The sequence below is a fragment of the Varroa destructor genome, unplaced genomic scaffold (genome assembly GCF_002443255.2).
Source record: "Varroa destructor unplaced genomic scaffold, Vdes_3.0 BEIS01000002.1, whole genome shotgun sequence".
Lineage (NCBI taxonomy): Eukaryota > Metazoa > Arthropoda > Arachnida > Mesostigmata > Varroidae > Varroa > Varroa destructor.
In genome coordinates, this window is record NW_019211455.1 from 46085224 (window position 1) to 46107249 (window position 22026).

Consider the following 22026-nt stretch of genomic DNA (forward strand, 5'->3'; position numbering starts at 1 on the left):
CCGCCTTCAGCAATCGTTACTGCTAATGTTGTTGTTGCCGGGTGGCAGAGACGTGTGTCAAGTGGCAGCAGTCGCGAGCTGACGCGCGTCTATTGACGCAAAACGACTGGCGTTTCTCTACATTTCTCTTTCTCTATCCAAGAGCGTCATCGGCGATGGCCGCTGTTGACACTGCTTAGGGACTAAGATAACAAAAACGAGCGAGGGTCAAACAGATAGTAACGGTGCGCCTAAAACATACGGAAACAACCGTACAGGAGACGAACGCGCAGCGTTACTGAGCATGGGCAGCCTGACAGAACACAGATGAGTATTCGTATGTGTGTATTACTCAGGAGCAATCGGCGCAAACATACGAGCAGGTGACTATGAGGAAGTGGCAATATCCCAGTAAATATGTGGATATCAAAATTATTGAGAATGCGATGACTTGTTGTTATTTGCTTTGTTTCTAGCAGACCGGCCCAAGTGTAAACAATGGCGTAGGAGAAATGCCATATAAATACCCGCCGGCACCCGATCCGCACCCTGTCACAACATTGCGAGTAAGATGAAACTGACAATTGTTAGCCTTATAGAACACTTGATGTTACTGTCATTTGGGCGCTTCTCTAATGTCCTCCATCTTGTCGTCCACTTTTTTCGAATAGAGCGGCCTATAGATTTCAACGTAGCTTCTTTGGCCAGCAGCAAAAAAAACGTCCTAATAACCGAAAACACGAACCTAAATGCCAATCTTGCAACGGCCTAGTCAACCAGCGTACGCTGTTAGACCAACTCACATCTATCGAATAACGATTATCTCGTTCGCGACTATTATAGCACTGTAATTGAGGTCCTGCATGCTAGGCGCCACCACGGTGACCTAATCTTCCAACGCTGGCGTGTCCAAGCCAGGCAAAATCGAACCTTTGGATAGCAAATGTCACTCACAAAACGCAAGTGCTGCTATCGCCGGTCGATGCAATTCTTCCCCTCCGTGGTTTAAGTCTTCCGCTGTATTGTTGCTCTCCTAAGAATTTCTGTTGTATTAGCCCAATTGCCGCTTACTTGCGATAGAACGGGCGCCGATCGAGTGATACTGACGCCATGTCGTCGCCTAGAGGCTCAATAAAACGCATTAGTCGAGAGCGCGAATTGACGGAACCGTCTATACCAACTAGTAACAGACACAACCGTTGTAGCAGTGGTCAAATAACCTAATAACAATCGTACTAGTCATGTCGCTGATTTTTCCGGTCGTCACACCGCTGCTTCACTATAGTCGAAACAGAAGCTGGGCAGCAAACCCTACCTACAACAGGCACAGGGAAGTTTGCTGTCTGGTTGCCCGATGCTCACGCGATTTGTTTACATCATCACGAGTTCGTTTGGGAGCTCACTCTGGCCTGTTTGATCGGACGAGGAAGAGGAGGTGAGTGCAGGAGCAGGATTCATCGGTCTCCTCGCAGACTGATACTGTGTCCGACCGGCTGCAAGCGAAGTCTGTCGCACAGACACCAGTGGTCCTTCCCAGTCGGCTCGCCGCTGCTACTACTACTACTACTACTACCACTACTACTGTCGTATGTTTGCCCCAGCTGGCGCCACTTGGGAGAGGGAGCTCTCGTCGGCTGCTGCTATAACGACGATAGCGACGAGGGATGTTAACACTCACAGCAGAGGCCAATAGTCAACAAGATGAGCGGTGCCGTTCACGACGACTTGGCGCGAGGATAGTTGGGTATCACAGCGCAGAAACGCCTGCATTATGCAGATTGTGCTATGTATACTGGCCAGCCTATCTGTTCCTTCCCTTTCAAAGGATCAGCGAGCGAGCGTTAAGGGGCGACTTAGGTAAAGATCTGCCATTATGACACAGATGGGTGTGCCGTGAATGCCCACAGGGGGCATAACCGTTCGATAGAAAGAGGGTGTGTAGGTGTTTCCGTACAACTATCATGCAACGACGACAGTTGTTCATGAGTAGCCAGCTATTCTGTCATAGAATTGTAAGGTCCGTGGAGCTAGCAGATGTTTGTTGAGCAGCTAAAAAGTAAACTGAATTAACTGAAATTAATGGATTTGACAGTGATTAACTTGCCCTGTGCAGGGTATCGGGCTGTACTTTTAGAGCAGGATATACGTGAATGGTTTATCGAGCAATTTATAATTAATTGACCAGGTTTAATTGATTTTGCACAAATGAAAGGTCGTCTTGTTGTTTGTCTAAATATTGCTCACGTAGGTAAATACCTGATATTTCCTAGAAGCTAGTTTATCTCAGGAGCGCTCTACGTTTCACATTAACGCTTCTTCTCCAATAAACGTAAAGTAACTGAACATCTTAGGCAGTCACATTTTGACAGAATTTAAATATCCGTTCTATCGGATCCATTTTATATGCTAGAGTTCTCCGTCGCCAACTCTGTCTGCTATACTGAACTTTGTTTAACTTCTGAGTAGACCGCAATAACTCGGAAAACTTGTACATAGTTACCGTTTGATTTCACCAACCTTAAATAAGTCTAAGATTGATTACTTCGTGCTCTATACTTGCCCATCTTCAAAGCGTAACGGATTTTCCTCTGCGTCAGGTAGAGCGTTTGCTGCCTCGTTAAAAGTTGCAATTCCTGTTAACGTAATACACCGTGATGACATCGCAGTTATGGGATAAAAGTTATTTCCATATAAGTTCTTATTATTATGTTCAAAATTGTTATTTCAATGTGTTCAGACAGCTTTTTCATTAGCTTAATAATACAAAATATTCCACTAAGGAAGAATCAGCACTATAAGTATTGATAATTTAGCAAAGGCAGTGCAATTGTGTGGTATAATTAATAATTTTTTTTCTTTTGACCTTTTGGCGAGACTCTTTGGCGAAAGCAACGATCTTCGGTTAGTTATACGTAAGTTTTACATGCTCTCTGTTGGCAAATATACTTTAATATGCTTTATACAATTTTAATTTGGGCGACGTTTGTTGATGATACACGTGCGTCTTATGTACCAACATGTTAAATAGTCTTGCATAGTTGGCATAGTAGAGTTTGGCCCAATAGCTTGAGGGTCAAAAAACCTCTACAGATCGACTAAATCTGACATATACATATCGATCCTAACTTTCAGATGTCGTAATGGCGGGGAATCTGCTGCGAAAAGCAGACCAGCATTAACAGACCTTTAGTTTTCCGCCATCCAAAAGGAACAGACAGTCTCCACAAGATACCATTCGAAAATGGTGCTAAATCTTTTGCCGGGATGTAGAAAAGTTCTTGAGATCCACAAACCATTCATTTTCAAAATAAAATCTCCATTACGGGCATGGCCTCCTTTAGTGGAAACAAACACATTTCAAGTGCTATTTGTTTCGGATCTTCAATTTATAGTCTATTCAGCTTGTACGACAGAGTACGTTTTCGGATCTGCAGATACAGTGACGGAATAAATCAAATTTTCATATAGCACAGTTTGAGTTAAGTGTGGTTGTGAAATATCTTATATGATCTGTTGATTATGACGTGTTTTTCTGACGTTGATTGTTTATTTTTCCGTTCTAAAGTACAGCATTTTGTCAAGTCTAGTTTCTTTCATAGCTCGTTGTGCTCGTAATGTATCGCATAAAAATTAATTTCGGCCTCAAGAGTTAAACGTGAAATCGCTGAAGTCAGACTAACTAAACACTTAGAGCGTTGCCAGTGTCCAGAAATCGGACGTCAGCTTTCGTAAGCGAGTATCAATTGTGCTTTTTACAAAGCCCTATGAATATACGTGCATCAGGCGCAACTGTTAGACGATATGATACGTGGAAGATCTTACACAATACAAAATCTACTTCGGCGCGCAAAATCTAAACGGGGCCGAGTATGCTCACTTCATCGTTTTAGGATCGTGAAGGCTTCTGAGCCGCTCTGGGTCGAAAATCATCCACGGCAGTATCAAGATAGTGATTAATTGCGAGTTAATGGCCGCTCAGAGGCTGAATGATGTTGCAGTGGAGCCGTGAATATTTTCTAATGACTTCCTCTACGAAATCACTGATTTGACACCATTCGATCTAACTGCATCGGGTTATACAAAAATAAAACTTGAACAGGACGGGACAGAGTGTTTTATTAGAGACAGTGCTTGAGTTTATATTATTTAATAATTTTAGGTTAAACATTTAGAAGATTTTAGGTTAAGATTTAGAAGCGAAACGAATCCGCCTAAGCGTGTAGGACCAAACACCCACAAGTTCTTATCTTTAGTTCCGTAATCGATTCCGGTTGCTGCGGCAAGATGCTACCGTTTAAAAGTAAACACCACACGAAGTCGACGCTACTTCATGCATCAAAGTGATGCACTGATGACTATTTCTATATTGTTATAGTAGCTAATCTAATGTAATAGCTATAAACTGAAAGAAATAATTGTACAGTGCGTCTTCATTCAAGAGTTTCAGCCACGTAACTTGAGAAGCGACTTCAACTGATTTAAAAAACGATTGACACGGTAACTGTGAAAGAAAATACGCGCACACATACAAGAAAGAAAAGTTCTTTCCTTTTGAAAGATCAGATAGTCTCGGCCAATAACCGTGGTATGCCGTTTAACCTTGTGATGACTTATTAGTACGAAGCCGAAAAAATCACACGCTTACAGCCTTGTCTTCATTGTCGTATCGCGGAGTATCCTTGAAATTCTTAGCGAGGTAACGATACCGCTAAACAGAAATTGACCTCATGGTACCACATCATGTTATAAGCTTTTAGCTGACAGATAAAACGTTGTTCGTTCACGCTCATTTTCTCAGAGCAACAAAATATGGGCTACTTCGGATCGACGTTGGTGTCCTTTGAAAGCTGAGATTAGTAGATGTACTAAAAATGTTGGGACGTCTTCATTCAGATTTTAGATAGAGCGTCTCACAAAGAAATAAAATCTCTACAAACATTTACTGTATTTTATAACTTTAGCACATAGAAATATCTGTGCTACTCATAACCAAGATGGGTTATCACAAGGATGCCTCTGTTGCCTCTATTTTGGAAATTCCGGTGGAAAAGATGTCCTCATAGCGGCCGACCAACTACAGCAGTAGCTGATGAAATGGTCGCCAAAGTTGAGCAGGACTGACACATGAATAGTCATCATATTGGCGAGCAATAAACATTTACCATCAAACAACTTTGACTTATTTGAAGAAAGCTGGCTACAAAAGAAGCTCGCCATTTGCGTATGATACAAATTAATATAGTCTTGATGATATAACTTGATCGTAAGCTTCAATGCAGAAACATAATGAAATCAAGCCATTTCTAAGACATGTAAGGACAAACGGATCATATACGATAATAATGCTCGCATAGAAACAAAAAAAAAAGAACGAAGAAAGACAAATTGTAGGAACAAGCCGATTGACGCCAAAGGAAATGCTATTGTCTGATTGATGGAGTTGCAATGGAGTCGTGTATTATCAATTGCTGACGTTTAGGTAAGCGATTGACTTAGATCTTTACTGTTAGCAATTTATAAAGTTACAGCCGCACACTGAAATATATCGTTTAGAGATAGTAAATAAATCAGGCGCCGTTTTCCCCTATCGCAATGCCAGACTGTATACATCTTTAGCTAGCTTCAGAGCTTCACAGAACTTTGTCGAAGATTTTAATGCATCTGCTGTATCTTCTACCATCCAATTATTCTATGTGTCAACCTGGAGGAGAACCCTCTTAATAATGTAAATTTAGTTTCAGTGAAGATCTGTAAATATGACAATATTGTTACAATTTTTTGTCTAAAAACCACAAAGGTTCATCTGTGGTGAGGTGATCAGATAAATAATCAAAAGTCACAAATAAAAATGGCGCATACTTATTATTCTGGAACGTTTGCTTTGATTTTACCTGAAAAACATTGTCCGACATTAATATACTGTCGGAAAAAAAATGGAAAATGTTTAGTCAGTAATTTAAGTTCCGAATTAAAATTATAATCGCAGTGAATGATGATTATATTCAACAGACATGAGTGTCAGGAATGACATGTCAGACTTTTTCTGCGTGCAGACAATATCGTTGCAACATGAATTCTTGTCTAGGTACAGTTTCCGAAACGGAGCATGAGAAAATACCCAATTGAGACGCATATATGTATAAGGAAGAGAGACATCCTGGCAATTATCGCATAAAATATATTTGGTGGCATTTCATAGAACATTTATACAACTACCTAATAAAAGTACGCGCCAAAGCCTATACTTCGACAGTTATCTTATATTTTAGGTTAAACAAAAGTGGCACCAAAATATTTTACTTTTTTAAACCGCGAACCATTCTGTTTTCCAGTTAAGATTTTATTTAAAACACCGTCAGACCATCGCCAAGACGTTTCCCCAAAGATTTTACGTCCCCTGAGATCACTTTTCGTCTTGCTCTTGTCCAGAGGTCCAATACGCATCTCTGTGTTTCGTCCAGTGTTATAGCCATTAAATATTCCACCAGATGGCTGGGTGGTCGGCTCTCAGTCTTCACGGCAAAATCTGTCTATGCCTGGATTCGAACCTAGACCAATACGTATCTACAAAAAATGAGGCGGAAAAACGACACGTGTTATACTACTCACGAAACCACCACGTACTACTCACGAAACCACCACGCGTTGGTGCTTCCTTCGTAGCGTCATGAGACATTATGAAGAGCGCCTAATTGACGTTGTACGAATATTCAATATATTTTATTTAATAATATTTTTTAGATCTACAATAATATATAATATAATAAATAAAAATAATTTAGTAATAGAATATAAATTATTCTCAACTCTCGACTAAGCAGACAGCGTCACCTCTGTGAAAAAGTGTGGCTGTGACGTTTGGCTATCACTAAGATACTTTATGATAGATTCGTATGTTTTTTGCTTGAAGTAAACGATCCTTATACGGTTAAAGCGGGTTTTTTGTGCCAAGTGCATTAGAGTGAAACCGAAGAGATGTCATGACCCCCGACCGATATCCAATAATCTATCCACCAGAACCCTGTAAGACGCTTCCAGCTTCAATGAAAGCCATACATTTCGCAATTATCCAGAAATTTGGCTCGCTACTCTACCATATGACGACATCGGGTAGCCACCAAACCATGTATCTCGTTAAGGGATGACTCTAATCATCAGCAATTTATTTCTGTTGCCTCCCATCGATTAGATTTACATAAAGTAATGATTCCGGTTAAATCCTAGCGTCGATCAAATTTATTTCATATGCCAGTTCCGATTAGACTTAAGGAAGTGCTGGTTTGTGCTTTTGGTTACCTATGGCAAAAAAAAAAAAACAACTAAATGCGTGAAAAACACAGTAAAGTGATTTGTTTCACCTCAACACTGGAAGGAGATGGTCTCGAACCAACAAATCGTGCATTGCTTAATATCTATCGCGTTGTTGTTGTTGTTTTTGAAAGATGTTGAAAAAAAAAACAAGCAAAGACCGTAACAGTCTTTGCTTGTTTCTTTTTTTCTAGCATCGTTATAAGTATTCAAAACCTCTAAACTAGCGTAAAAAATAGGTCTGTCTATTAAAGACGTAGAATTGAAGGGATCTTCTCCAAGTCGCACGCTCAAGAAAGACATTTCGAAGTTTAAATGTATTCAATTTAATTTAGCGAAATTTTAAACACAGTCAAATAAAGCTACATACAGTATAGCTGCACAACGAGATTTACAGGTAGGTGTTTTGCCATTAGAGTTGAATTAGCTACTTAATAGTGAAATACGCTTGTCGAAAGAAACCATCGCACAAGCAATGTGAGAGAAACGATAGCAAAATATACTGGCAACTTAGGGCTGATGGCGAAGCCACGTACGTCTACAGCGATGACAGAAAGAAATCACTATCTACACTGACACGTGGGAAAATCACAGACGGATTTTTTAATCTACCACACAAAAATGTCAAGGGATGGTGTCTGAAATGGAGAAATATGTAGCATTAGAATGCAACACCCAGCCCCTTTTGGGGGGTATAACGATTACGTGAGACAGGTTGCACCCCCATTTCATAAACAATTGGGTTTCTAACATATCTGGGTATCAAATGTCGAAACATTGGCCTAGCTGACCGCCTTGCAAACTTGGGTGGCTTACGGGTCTAAACTGTCGTATTGGCACGTACTGGTTACATGGAAGACCGTTACTTCGCTTGAATGCGTATCACCGTATCAGTCATAGTAGCAATAGTTGTGAGATTAATAGTCATAATAATAACAGTAATAACAATGAAATTCATTACCGAATTCCCCGTGGGAAAAATATTATTAACGAAAACTCATAGTGAAGCAACAATTAGCGCGGTCTAATAAGTTATCGTTCCACCAAGGACCCCAACGTCAGTGCAGACACCTGTAGCGGACGCACCACGGTACGGAACGTGTGTAAAGTCGGACACGATCTACACGACCTATTCTGAGTGATTGCATGCTAGCCGTTAGTCGTTGGATTTCACGATTAGAACGGAGGCTTAAATATCTATTCGGAGATAACGACATCGAAAAGTAAAGGGTCTTGCAAAACGTCGTTTATGGTGTAGAAAAATTCCAATACGTACGTAAGGGTCGGGATATCAGGAAGTGGTTGAAAGGCTCTTCAAAGATAAAATTTATTAAAAGCCATTTATAGGACTCTAATACTATAACGTGACTGTAATATTGTGCCTACGTTGAGACACGGTATAAAGATGAAAAATTTAGAAATTTATAGACACTTACACAGAATTTACAAAGCCATTATAAAGATATCTGGTGTTATAGAAGTTTCTTGTCCACCTAAGTTGTGTTGTAGCAAGGAAAATCAGGGAGTTGGTGCTCTAATGCTATTTTTAAGTTAATACAGTTAACAACTAAGCTCGGCTCTGGAAAATATTGTTTGACTAGCATGTCGCTCATTTAAGTATAATGCTTATGTTTACTTTCCAGCCCGCTATTTCAGTGGTCAATAAAAAACGATATTGTACTTGACCCGCTTTCTTTTTTGTTTTTTTTTTTAATAAATCCGATAATCTGGTGCTCTTCAGCAAAAAAAATCATTGTTTCCTCCGGCTTGTGTTGTTTTTTTTAATTCATTCATTTAGTTCATTTAATTCCTGTTCCGTTTCCAAAAAAAAAAGAGGAAAGCACTTTAAATTGTCATAAATTGGATTCAGAAACCGGGATCGGCTGAAATGGCAAATCAACCCATAAGGCAAGCAAAGCTTTAAACTGAAGAAGAATGAACTACGTCCGTTAAAATACATATATTAAAAAAACATCTCAGGTACAATAAAGAGGGTTTGGGAATTATGTATACGAATGCCTAAATGCGAACAATACGGCTCTGGTTGTTTTACGGGTGGATAACTATTAGGGTTAGGCGACGCTCATGTCGTGGTCAGGGGGCAGTAGCATGAAACGCGCCCAAGCCCAAGAAGTGTTTTTATACTTGTTAAATAAATAGATGTTAAATAAAATGAGAATAACTATTTTGGCTGTTACTTGGCGAATTTTGTTTGGTGTTTCATTGTGACCTGTGCCGAGTTCAAGCTTGCTCTGTCTCTACCTAGCCTTAAATTCTATGCAGCTGTCGTTTTTTTTTTTTGACAATTTTGCTTTATACGTGTTATAATAACTTTTATTATCACGCTGAAATGATCTCGGTGTGGCTGGTAATGTTTTGCGTTATCGGACCTACCGCTTTAGTGATTCAGTTTCAGTATTTTTTTTTAGTTGTTTGAGTTATTCGATGGTTCGGGTGACGGTATGTTCGGGGGGGAATATCTAGGATAAAAGTAGTAGTAGTAAAATCTAGAAAATCAGATTGTCTTATCCTTGAAACAGATTTTAATTCCCATCAAAAAAAACCCATAGTTATCGAAGACAGCTCTTTACGTTGTTTGTTTGACTAATATGCAAGTCTTTCCAGTGAGACATTTCTTATGGAAATCCTCTTTGAGTTTTTGTGAACCGCATGAAGGCTATTAACATCGTAGACCATTGATCTTACACGGTCAAAACAATCCATAGTGTTTGCGTAGGCTCTTCTAGCGCGAAAACGTTGCACAAATACTGATTTTCCCTCATATTCCACGCACCCGCGCCTGCCGTAATTAATTTGTGGCTTTTCTCTCAAAAGCCCAATATTTTTCTGTGAATAAGAGTAGCGGACGAACGCATGCCTGCTCCGACAAACATGCCGCTAAAAACGGCCCAGATTAAGTCTGAATATTTCGATATATATACGAATCTGGAGTATAGGGCTATTAATTTATTACTACTTAATAGTCCATCACGTACATACCAGGTTGAAAGGCTATAGACACCAGCGGTATAACAGGGGTTCTTAATTAGATATACGCTGTTATTCGGTGTCGGAAACAAGTTCTATTTATGTATGTTAGCCGTGTTAGAACATTGCTAGCTCGGACATTAGTACTGCTGAATAAGCAAAAAAGATGCTCGTCAGGGGAAGAGGTAAAACTTCTCAGACTTGCGTCTAATGGTAGGTTAGGGTCAAATATAGTAACCTCTCGTCTATGAGATTAGCTGTCGGTTGTGCCAGGACTATTGCAAGGATTGGCGTACTCCGGTTTGCCAAGCGATGGTCTTCAATCGGGCATATAAACGATAGTCTTGTAAGTTTTTCTTGATTAAATCAGTTAGAAGTAGCATATTGGGACTTCTTTTTTAATTTCAACTTTTTTGTATAATTAAATTTACGGGCTAGGAGCGTTAGCTGGAATATACGCCACGGTTTTGCGGGTCACTTCTAATCCTCTAAGCAGACGTTCCCCATAAAAATAAAGTCGCCATAGGTGCGATCGTTTTTCCATTTTATGACTTTAAGCGCCGTGTTTTCTAATATTATCTTACTGTTCCGTTGTTGTTGGTCGCCGCAACTTGTTCGATCATCTGTATACGCAATTTAAGTGTATGTTTAGCAAACATGTACATATTTGCCACACGAGTGACGTGGGCATCAGAGACATCGATTTCCCACAATTTAGTACGACTTGCATTACTAGTATATTCCTCTGTATATATAACGATCTTTTCATCCCGGCACAGAGCATCGACCCTCTTTGTGTCGTTGTGACACTGAAGATCTACTTACAGCCCGGCAAATTGCGACACAAAAAACAGTTATTTCTAGAACTTAATGTAGTCTGTAGCACAGCGAAAGATCGGGCGGCTGATGGTCAAAAAAATGGGTCTTTGCTCGTCTTGAAAAAGTTACTTAACTTATGTTGGAAGATGTCCACTTTATACCTGTTAAAGCAATGAGGGAGCAAAATTTACTAAAAAAAAAAAAATAAGAATAAGGAAAAATTAGGAACATATTGACCTCTATTATGCATGCATGTAGTTTTCGTTATAATGCATTCACTGTTCTGTAATGATGGTATTGGATGAAGGTCATTTACAGCTGTGTGGAGTGTTGCCTGTCATTATATACGAGTTGACCTGATTGGCCTGAATGCGCGTTTATTTAATCGAATATATCTTGTTTATGCTTCATCTATCGGTTTTAACTTCCAGAAGTTACAGTTGACCTTCTTAGCCGTTATAGTTTACATAGAATCACGCAAATTATCAGTTCAGTTTGAACCGGCCGTTTTTCATTTTAGGCTCATACGACTATCTACAATGCGTATATTACTACTAGTATAAAGCAATGTTAAGTTAGCTACCTAGTGAAATTAAGGCTAAAGTAGGCACATCAAACCGAAGCCATATCTATTTGTAGTCGCTTCCGGTCTCAATTACGGAACGGCTAACACGTACGTAACTGCAATTCGATTACCTGACAAGTTGAGATCTGACGACCGATTACCCATATATCGACTTATCAAGCGTGTAATAATCTTCTGGGGCCTAGATGTTAAATCATTCAAGCTTCAAGATCGGCTTGGAAGGCCACCCTTCAATGAATAAACGAAATAAAAACATATATAGGCCAATTATGCTAGGCGTCCGATTATAGCCAGGTACCTGTGTACCACTTATGAACCATATGTGATAGTAATATTTAGTTTAATGACGCCCATATTGTACAACACGTGAAGGTACATTTTAACGATCCTCATATGCCTATTATTTCTGCATTGAAGTTGTCCTCGGTTCATTTATTCCCCCGCTCTTGATTGGACTGTAAGGCTACTTCTTGCCAAACTATAAGTCAATCTTTTCCTTCGATCGAGTCTTTCATCGAGGCTACTTTTTGCAAAAAAGCAAAAAACTTTACCTATTTTAGCATTTGAATCACTTTTTGCATTTAATTCAATTTTGCTTAAATTGTAACCCTGATCTTTTTCCAAACCGTAAACCTATCATGTTCTCTCTAGTAACTTTAACAATAAGTACATTCTTCCATAAACCTATCTTTGTTTTCCGCCTAGCTTCCCGTATTCTTATTGTCAAACATCACCTATTCCGTTGTTAGGCTCGCCTTGCCCACCGTTTTCTCCCATACAGTAACAGTGTTATCCATTTCTACTCAGTCTTTTCGCTTTTATCTTTTCAGCTCGTCGTAGAATACGATTTTTTGGATGATTGTCATTTTAGCTTACCCGCCTTTATAGAGTCTTGTCGATTTTTCTTTTGTCGCCAAAGCCATCTTTTTGAGCTGTGCTCGTCTATCATCCATACCTCAATTCTTGCATTCCTAGAACTTTCTTTCCTGAGCATTCCTTGTTGAAAGACGACAGGAATAACGCGAGATTTTCCCATCTGTTCCGAGCGGGGCAGTCTAAGACAGCTCCAGTGCTCGAAGTCGAACGTCCGGGGAAGGTTTTCTGAGTGCCTTTCGTATCGTTGCAGTATGGCACCTCATATCTATGAACTATGGAAACGTACACGCTCGTACAGCCACGGCCTTCTCCGATGTATAGAAATAACCATCTGTTGCTGTCTTTTGCTATTTCTGTCTTCCTCGTTCTTTTTCGCTTTCATTTGTGTTTCTGTTATATAGCATCCCTATATAGCAGGTTTTATGTCTGGTGTCGGCAGGCCAGCGCAGTGTTTCTTAAATCCCTTTCCACTGGCCTGGCGTTGTCCTTTTTCTTTGACGGAGTACTTTGCTGGATGACTCAGGGTTGCTACCTTCTTCTTTCCCGATCCTCGGCTTACCTTCAGCCAAGTATCCGCGACGACTTTCAATATTTACCTCCAATAGCAAATATGTCTAGCGTATGTTTGTCTTCCAGTCTATTAACCAATGTGGGTGCCTACGCAGACGTCGAGACACACATTAAAGTTTTAAGGTCAGCATGAGATCGGAAAGGGAATGGTTTGCAAAATATCAATACACACTTTTGTCTCTGTCTTTACTTTGATGTCTTCAAAAGACGTTTTAGTTTTGAATTTGGTCTTGGTTTCGAATGCTATGCGCATGTCTGGGAAGTCTATCCGGAGGACGGCCATGCAGAAGTTCCCATAAGCGATAACAAACTGGTCTAAGTCTTCAACGAAGCGTATTGCCTGTTCGCAACAAACTTTAAGGCACGTCGTCTAAAGAGCGATCTAGCAGTTACGCGGAGAATCTCTCGGGTTTTGTCCGTTATTCTATTAGAATAGACAGGGAACAGTCGTGGCTTACAAATGGGTGAAATTTCTTCGCTGCTATGCACCAGAAAATGGACATTTGTTCTTAAAGTTGGAGTAAATGTTCCAGCCTTATTTACCTTATAATTTGTGCCAATCCGTTTGCCCCATCAAGCTGAAACGCGGAGTGTTCGCAAGTGATCTTTTCAATTAATGGTCATATCGGTATGGCGAACTTGCAAAACTCCCAGCGCTGTCTTTAGTCAAAGGCTGTTCTTCACGGAATAGCACGCTGTTGTAATCGTTAGCCATTTTAAAAAGACAAACAAGGTTTGCGGTCTGGCCAATACGTCGATTATTATTGGAAATGAATGGCTGTTTTGGCAGCTGCCGGTAGATAGAAGGTGATGCACCCATAGACGCGCACTACTGGAATGGATGTGATTGCGTACGGGCATTTTGTTGTGAAGAAAGAAGAGCGAAAAGCAACCTTCACTGCTAATCTCTATTAAAGGGAGGCGAGTCAACTTCCACACCCGGTATTCGCTGGAGGCGTCGATTGCCGTTCCAACAGATTAAAGCTCTAGCTCAAAATATCAGTCAAAAGTAAGTATTAGTTAGAAGAAGATTCGAAGAGATTTGACCTAACTTTGAGTTAGGTCAAATCTATTCGAATGTAGCTTCCGCATCTGCAGTATAATTAATGTCTCCAAATATAAGCCATTGACTGGTTTACTCGCATATGTTTATGGATCTTATCGGAGTGGGCGACAGAAACCCCTTCGCAAATCCAGAAGTCGCATACGAATCATAGCAAAAAAAGAGGTTCACAGACCGGCTTAGATCTGCTTATTGATTGTGTTGAAGTGTTGCTTGGCGCTCTTTCGCGGAAGCAGTGTTTAAGCCGTTGAGCAGAGGGACCTTTCCCATAAGCCAGGGCCGTCATGGCAGCATTACCCCATTCTATGGGCCAAGCGTTATCCAATGTGGATTGAAAGGAGTCCGGAAAAGAGTGGAATGGCTTAGATTGCCTAGTGCAAATCGTTTCAATAAGGTTCTACAGGAGATCTCCTGGCGTTGGTCTTTCTTTCTGGTTCTTCTGAAGCTTCAATCGCTCCCAATGGACACCTTACTGGACACATGCGTCCAGTTTGGCATGATGAAAACTTGTGTGACACTTCTAATGTCGCAGCCGTTGCCAACAACACTAACAACAAGAGTACAAAATGTACCTATGTAAGCACCACATAACGGAGAAGCATCACTTTCTAGAAAACTAAAAGCGTATATATAGTAGACCGGTACCCATTGGTTAATGGCAAAAATCATATCCATGTATGTTTTTCGTACCGTGAAAAAAAAAGTAAACGTTTGACAGAGCATTAACTAATAGTAATATTGATACACTGTTGTCATAAACAGTGTTCGTAAATACATACATAAAAATAATAATTTACGCAAATACATATATGCGACAACAAACTTAATTGCTACAAACATTCGTTCTTTGTAGAAGTATGCAGACGTTATCGAGAGCATGAACCTATTGCGAGAGAGAGGCACCAACGGACGCTGCAGGAAAAGGACTACAATATTAAGCTATCAGTAAATTTTGCATTAATGCATAGATATAGTACAAAAGAATAGGCAAATTAATATCTAATTTAGACTAGATCTTGTAATACATATTACAGGACCACCTCTAAACATAAAACTTAATAGTGGTTTGAAGAGTACCAGCAATTAGGTTCTCAACCTTTACTTACTTTATACTTAAAGATAATTTTTTTGCGAAGAAGAGGAAAATTTGATAGACTTTCGACTCAGAAGTCTAGCTACTATACGGCAGCTCCAAATGGGACAAATATTTTACTGCATTATACCATAGAGAAGCCACGATAATGCAAACCACTTTCATAAGTTCTTCCGCCACATGTCACCCGCTATTGGATTAAATAAACACCGCCAATCTGTCTCACATCTCACGATTAATGGTCATCCCTTATCATATATCGGTAAAAAACCTCTGAGCTACTGACGTCTTACAACTTTCTCGTATCCCTTTCGCGACCTTTAATTTACTCATCTTGCAAACCAAACTGGTAATGATTTGCTGGTCATGGTCATGCTTGGTTTGTCAAGTATGAAAATCTATCTCATCAACTTCTCAACTTTATGATTTTCGAGGTGCATATCTATGGCGGCACTCTCGGAGCCGCTGTAACAGTACAACAAACCTAGCATGCTCAGCAGGTTTAAAGAGGAGACTTCCCTAGTTTCCATTTCTGACATTTTCTCTCACTTTTCTCGTCTATTACTTCGACAGTTTCAATTGCAGTTCATTTCCGCTGAGTACAGAATCTTTTCCTCGAGGTCCCGTTTTGGGATCTATGGATTCCACAAATACTTACGCCTTCTTATCGTTCTATTCGGCACAAGGGGCTCTAAGATAACTGGGAGACGACTAAAGAGGTGTGTGTTGTTCGGAGCGTTCGTTTACCAGTGATCGGTTTTCTCTAAATTTGGTTTTAGAAAAGAAACATCGGCGGCGTGTGGCTGAAAGAATTTCCGCCCCCGACTGAGCAAGCTGATACATGAAAAATGAACTAAGCTAGCAAGCGGGAAGAAACGCAGAACCTCTGCGAAGAACCCAGTTTGAATATATATTATAACGTCCGGTTTGAAGCCCGTAAACCGCGCTAGCTTGTTAAAGAAGCCTACGGCTTGTAGAACGCGTACCAGCGACCTCGCTATAGAGCTGTCTATGGTACTACTACATGAAGGCACTACCACTACAGGCTTTAAGACCCACTGTCACTGCAGCTGTCGGCATTTCCACATTGTGTATACAGTTGCTCCAGAACGACTCCGTGAGCTCTCTGTTTTCGCAGTTTCTCTAAGTTGACCCCCAACAGGCCTTTGATACGAGCAAGTTTTACGTTCGCTATCTTCAGCTTGCTTCTTGCTAGCCGTGCTAGGCAGTCATTGATTCTGAGCTGAGTCCACGTTTTAAATCTGGACGCAGGGGCTGTGTGTTGCACGCGGCGCACAACCAACGTCAACTGCAGGGCGGAAAACAATGCTGGTAGCGTGGCTGAATGAGGGAACGGTCGATCCATTTAGAGCTAGTAGCGCTGGCTGAGGGGATCTTCGACACAAAGAAGACCCCTCTGTGTCACGGGAGCAGGCTTGCTCGAGAGGCCTGGGGCTGTAAGTTTCTAAGAAATTGAACTAAAGCAGGGAGTATTGTCAGCGGGACGGGGCGGGAGAAGGAGCAGGCGAAATGGGGAAGAGAAACGCCTTAATGCAGACAGATCTCAACCTGGGTGGGACTCACGAAAGCAGCAGCATCTACGACGTGATTTGGGGTTCGAAGGGAACTGTAGTGCATATGAGGACTTTTCCTTTCCGAAACTACAAACTATATTGAGCGATAGCTTTATGAAAGAAAGCCGGAATGAAAGGTTGTTCCTGTTCGTATGTTCGTACATGGTTCCATGCAACGAGGTTGCATTAGCGGTGTGTTAGGGCTACAATGATGGCCACTGCGGCCAGATCCGCCCAGCAGGTGGATCCGGGGCTTCGAGTTAATACGCGTAGGGACGGCATGAATTTTGGCGTTGCGGGGGAACTGGGTTTAGCGTCTGATATTGGGGATCTTTCATGGCAGCACAGAGGCTCTCGCTTATGCTGCCGCCTTATACTGTCGAAGCATCAGCCGTACCAGGCTGAACTATACTAAACCACAGCATAGTATCATCAAAGCTGAGGGACCAGTAGTCAGCAGTTACGAGCCGAAACTACCTAAATATAGATCACAACGCTGGCATCGGCAATCATCTTTTACTTTCAGTTAGACGGCTTCGAGGTAACGGCAACTGTTAGGCTATTGTGTTTCAAGGGTTCGAGGAATCACAGAGAGCTCAATGCTTCCAAGCTGGAACCTATTTTTGCTCGAGAGGGACATGGATATGTTTGATACGGAGCACTGCGGTGCTATCACAAGCATAACAGGATACTGTAGCAACGCGAGCGCGCTTTACGTGCGTAAGATTTGATTCAAAAACGTTCAGGTTAAACAGAGACAACAGAGAACGCCTTATAGAACGTATAAGGAAATGTTTAAGTGACAAATACTTGATACCGTCGTATACAGATTCCGTTTGCGAGTCTCGTCCAAGGCTATTTGAAGCAAAAACAACTACCCCATGCGAAATTGTGGTTTCTGAGAAAGTATACGGGCGTTTTTAGGCTATCTTAAATGGGTCTCTAGTAACATAATGCGACTAGGGTATGCCACATGAATTCAAAGTTTTTCAATAATAATGGTAAAGTCTCAGCGTACCGTGTGTACCTACTTGTATTCGAACTTGTAAATGTCCAATAGCGATTTGGGGTATTCGGCGAGCCGCATTAGTTCCAGGTTTAGACTAAAGTTATTTTCTGTCTGGGGTGTAATCCTTTTCACATTAGGCATACTTGCTTTAATTTGTGCCACGTTGACTATTTATTGTTTTACCGCGGCTGACAGAAGTATCGTGTTCTGTCACGCAATATGGGCATCATTTTTCCCTAGATGATATGCAATGCTAAATCATGGCCGACCCTCAGTAACGGAAACGTCGTTGAGCTAACAATTAATTTCATTTAAGGATTCTGTGTGAATAGGACACTTCCAAGACCCTTACAAGATAGGCCGTTCCGCTGAGACGGAAAAAATTCCCCGGCAAATTATGGACGTAGAATACCGCAATACTGGAACTTTCGCTGCTGAAGATTTTGCTTGTACTCAGTATTGGAATTCGCGGCAAACTAACCGACGCAAACGTGATATGCTTTGATGTGACCTATTTGACTGTTCCTCTTAAAAGTAACCAGTATTTTTGTCTTGAAACATGTTTATCTGTTATTAAATTATCAGTGCTGAGGAACTGTGAGTAACCTTAGAACTATAGTTTGTTTGGCTCGGGGCGAGTTGCATTGACAGGGAGAGACAGAGAAAGGGGACCTACTGCTTTGTTAGCAAATAAATCGAATGCATGTTGAAGAGTAATACTCGTAATATTACGATCTGAAAACATGCCAACAGTACTAAAGTTCAACATACTGCCCAACTCGTTTCTGTTGTAAAAATTAGTTTGGTGGCCATTTTTCTCTAACGAGGAGCAAGCAAGACTCTTTCGGATACATGGAAATCAGATTTTTTTGCTTGCATTCCCCAACACGCAGACTTTTGGCTTAACAATTTCTGGGCACAGTTAAGGGTGCTTTGGGTCTACCATGGACAATAAACCGCATACGTCTGCAGTCAAAGTGTCTCACATTTAACGCTTGTGTCTAGAGAAAATGCTCATAAAGCATCCCGTCCAAATTAGTTCCTATTTAGCCTCAATGAAATCTACCATAAACAGCAACAAAATCTATTGCCCGCTTGTCGATGCTGAGACTCAACTCGGTCTGAGCTATAATTTCTGAACTAGTGCCTAGTGGTTCCGTGAAATAACATACACATATGTATATATGTATACATATATATATATATATATAGATATAATTAAAATCCATAGAAGAAACGACCACATATCAGCTTATTACTATATGTATTATAAAACTGTTTTTGCCTGACTTAATTGGCGATCTTTGGTACAACTGGATGTAATGACAAGATGAGGAGGGCGATACCCGGCTAGGAAATGTAATTCATTCATCTGTGGATGAATGAATTACAATTAGACAATCATTAGGCACGGATCGACAAACGCGATCAACATTTTCAAATGGGCTGGCAGATTTATATTTATATGTATTTTGGCAGAATTTTATACCTCGACATTTTCTAGATAGTCTTTTCGATTGCCACATACTTCACTTCCGATGATTAGCAGAACGAGAGTCATTAGACAAGGGGGTTTCCTAGTGGAGTAAGATGCCTGAGGTGTGTCAGGAAAGGCGAAGTAGAGGCCGTGAAGCAATGTTACATCAAGGTATTTTGTGGCGTCGACGAGCTCTTCCTGTCGTCTTCGCTTAAAGTGCCCAAGTTGTTATGAAGTTCTGTTGGAGCATTATGAGCTTTTCTAGTAAAGGACAAAAACCGTTGTATTGAGTTGCTTCTTAATATTGCACGAGTTCACAGCAGTCGATTAATTCAAAGAAAATTATAATCAATTCACCGCATACCAGCCGAGATAGCTAAATCTGTAATTACTAACCACAATACGACAGCAATGTCTTTCAATTCATTCCTTTTTTTTTTTTTTTTTCTATATTTTTTGAGAATCTCATTCCCAGATAGCTCGCAGATTACCAATCGTCCTACGTGCACGTGCCGAGAGAACTAAATTATCCACTGCCAGCATAAAAGGATTATGTCGGTCTAGCTAATGAGTGAGGCGTCTTATAATACAGAAGCTTAGTTTGTCAAGGCGGATTCCATTATCTCTGAGTATCAGGAAACATGTTTAGCGATAGTGTTTTATTAGCGTACGTTTACTCAAGCAAATAAGTATAGAAATTAATTTCCGAGAAATAAACTTAAGGCATTTTTACGGATCTTTAAGAAGTCTGAATCGTATTACCGTGATATTGCAACAACAGCGATACAAACAACAACATCAATCACCTAAAGAGGTGATCGATTTTGTTGTTTCTATTATTATTTTTTGCTACATAGTTAGTGTTACATAACTAAACTTTTGTTGAAATATCGTGAAACAGCTGGAGGTTGAAGCTAAGCTTCAAGCGATCTTCTAAGTAGACGATACACTTTCCCCTCTGAGTAGTTTTCATTCGTACTTTCCATTTGTATCCTTTGCCGGGATACCTAACACGAAGTACCTTCTTACCTTGCTCGACTAGATGTTTTTCAATTGAGACACGAACGCAGCTTCGAAAGGATTTGTTTTTGATTCACATCCAAATCCAGAAACGGTTACAGCTTTGACCAAATTGCCTACGCACATCCAACGTTGTTTATACGACATTTAGCATGGTTGCCTCGTCGTTTATGTGTCTCAGTTCCGAAAAATACAATTTTTTTGACATCGTAAATATATGCTTAGCGTTTTATTAAATCTGTTAACCAAAAGATGTTCCTTCATTTGTGACGGAAGCGATATATGCTCGAAATACTCACGCGTCTGGGGTCGCCGCGAACATGGCCTTGCCCATTGCAGTCCCACACCATGACCTCGTCAACCCTGAAAGCAACCTAAAGGCTACATTTAGAAGACGGTAGGCAACCAACCTTAAATGTACGCAACGAATTCCAATTGCAGATGTCACTTGCCGGGTGTGGCGTTGCTTAGCTGCAATAAATCCGCTGAAGAGACGGGCCGAGGAATAGCTTTGGTGATGTTTTCATAAAGGCCTTCTTCAGCCGCGTTCTTGTTATCCGCGTGTAGGCGCCCGTCCCCACTTGGTAGACGCGTTACTCCAGTTCGAGTTCGCAACAGGCTTCCACCATTATCGTCTATAATCTTCGCTCGTCGTCTAGCACAGGCCTTCTGCCAACGTTTCGTCAATATATAAAACTAGAAATGTAAAATATAATGTTGACCAGACCTTGACGTTTTCCGCGCTACCTATTGACGTAGAAACTGATAAGATGATCTGATTGCGAATTGCATGAACTATGGCTACCATGAGCACCTCTGAAAGGCTAACACCAGCCACTTGCACAAAAGTCAGTGAAAACCAGGGATGAGCTGTAGCACTTCTAGAAAGCGGCAGAGATAATCTGTGAGACATGTGCGTCTCACCAGAACAGAATAGAACAGCTGAATCCAGGGTATGAACACGGCCAAAAAACGATCGAAGAGAGCTTGATTGATGCGTCCATTTTGGTCTGTTTTTGTTTGATATCAGCCGCTACAAGAGGAATGAATAGACGGCTAAGGATTGGTATCATTTATAGGTGTAGTTTGTCGTCCCAAAAGCTGTGACTCGGAGAAGCGTCGTTAACTACTAATTGCGGAACGGGCTAGGTCTTTGTGCTGCTACCTAATGGGCAATGATACGTTCTCCAGAAATTGTTTTTTTTTCCAATTAGGACGAATTTCTAGAGAGAGAAGAACTACTACTTGTTGAGTATACAGGCACCCTTTGTTTCTGGTGACATTTTTAACTTAAATTTATGAACGAAGTTATTCCGACGACTAAGCGACAACTGGCTCTACAGGACCACAAATCGCCGCTTCGAGTCCTGCTGATGACATTCATGCTACATGATTTGTATGAATAGTACATTTTTTCTCTTTAGTTTAGGTTTGGAAGGATACTATATAATATGAAATAGTTCTAGGTACCAACTGGGCCGGGCTTTAGACATACAGCTGGCTTCCCGATCGGAATTATCCATGGAATAGTTTACCTGTTAAATATTTAGCTTGAAGTCGCCTTGCTTATCATTAAGCAATTCGTCACGCTTTATTAGTTTAACTTTATGAATTGTTCTTCCGACAGCCTACCTAATTTTTGAGCTACCTAACATTTTTGACCG

The 22026-nt window shown here is 40.7% G+C and overlaps 1 protein-coding gene and 1 long non-coding RNA gene across 11 annotated transcripts in view; both read left to right on the forward strand.

Annotated features, from left to right (window-relative positions):
* Nucleotides 1-22026, forward strand: part of AP-1gamma (adaptor protein complex 1, gamma subunit) — a 221034-nt gene that overhangs the window by 42568 nt on the left and 156440 nt on the right. The window lies entirely within an intron of this gene.
* On the forward strand, nt 511-5844 carry LOC147757888 (uncharacterized). Its single transcript, XR_015320533.1, has 2 exons — nt 511-2891; nt 3112-5844. It is a non-coding gene; the product is annotated as an uncharacterized LOC147757888 (long non-coding RNA).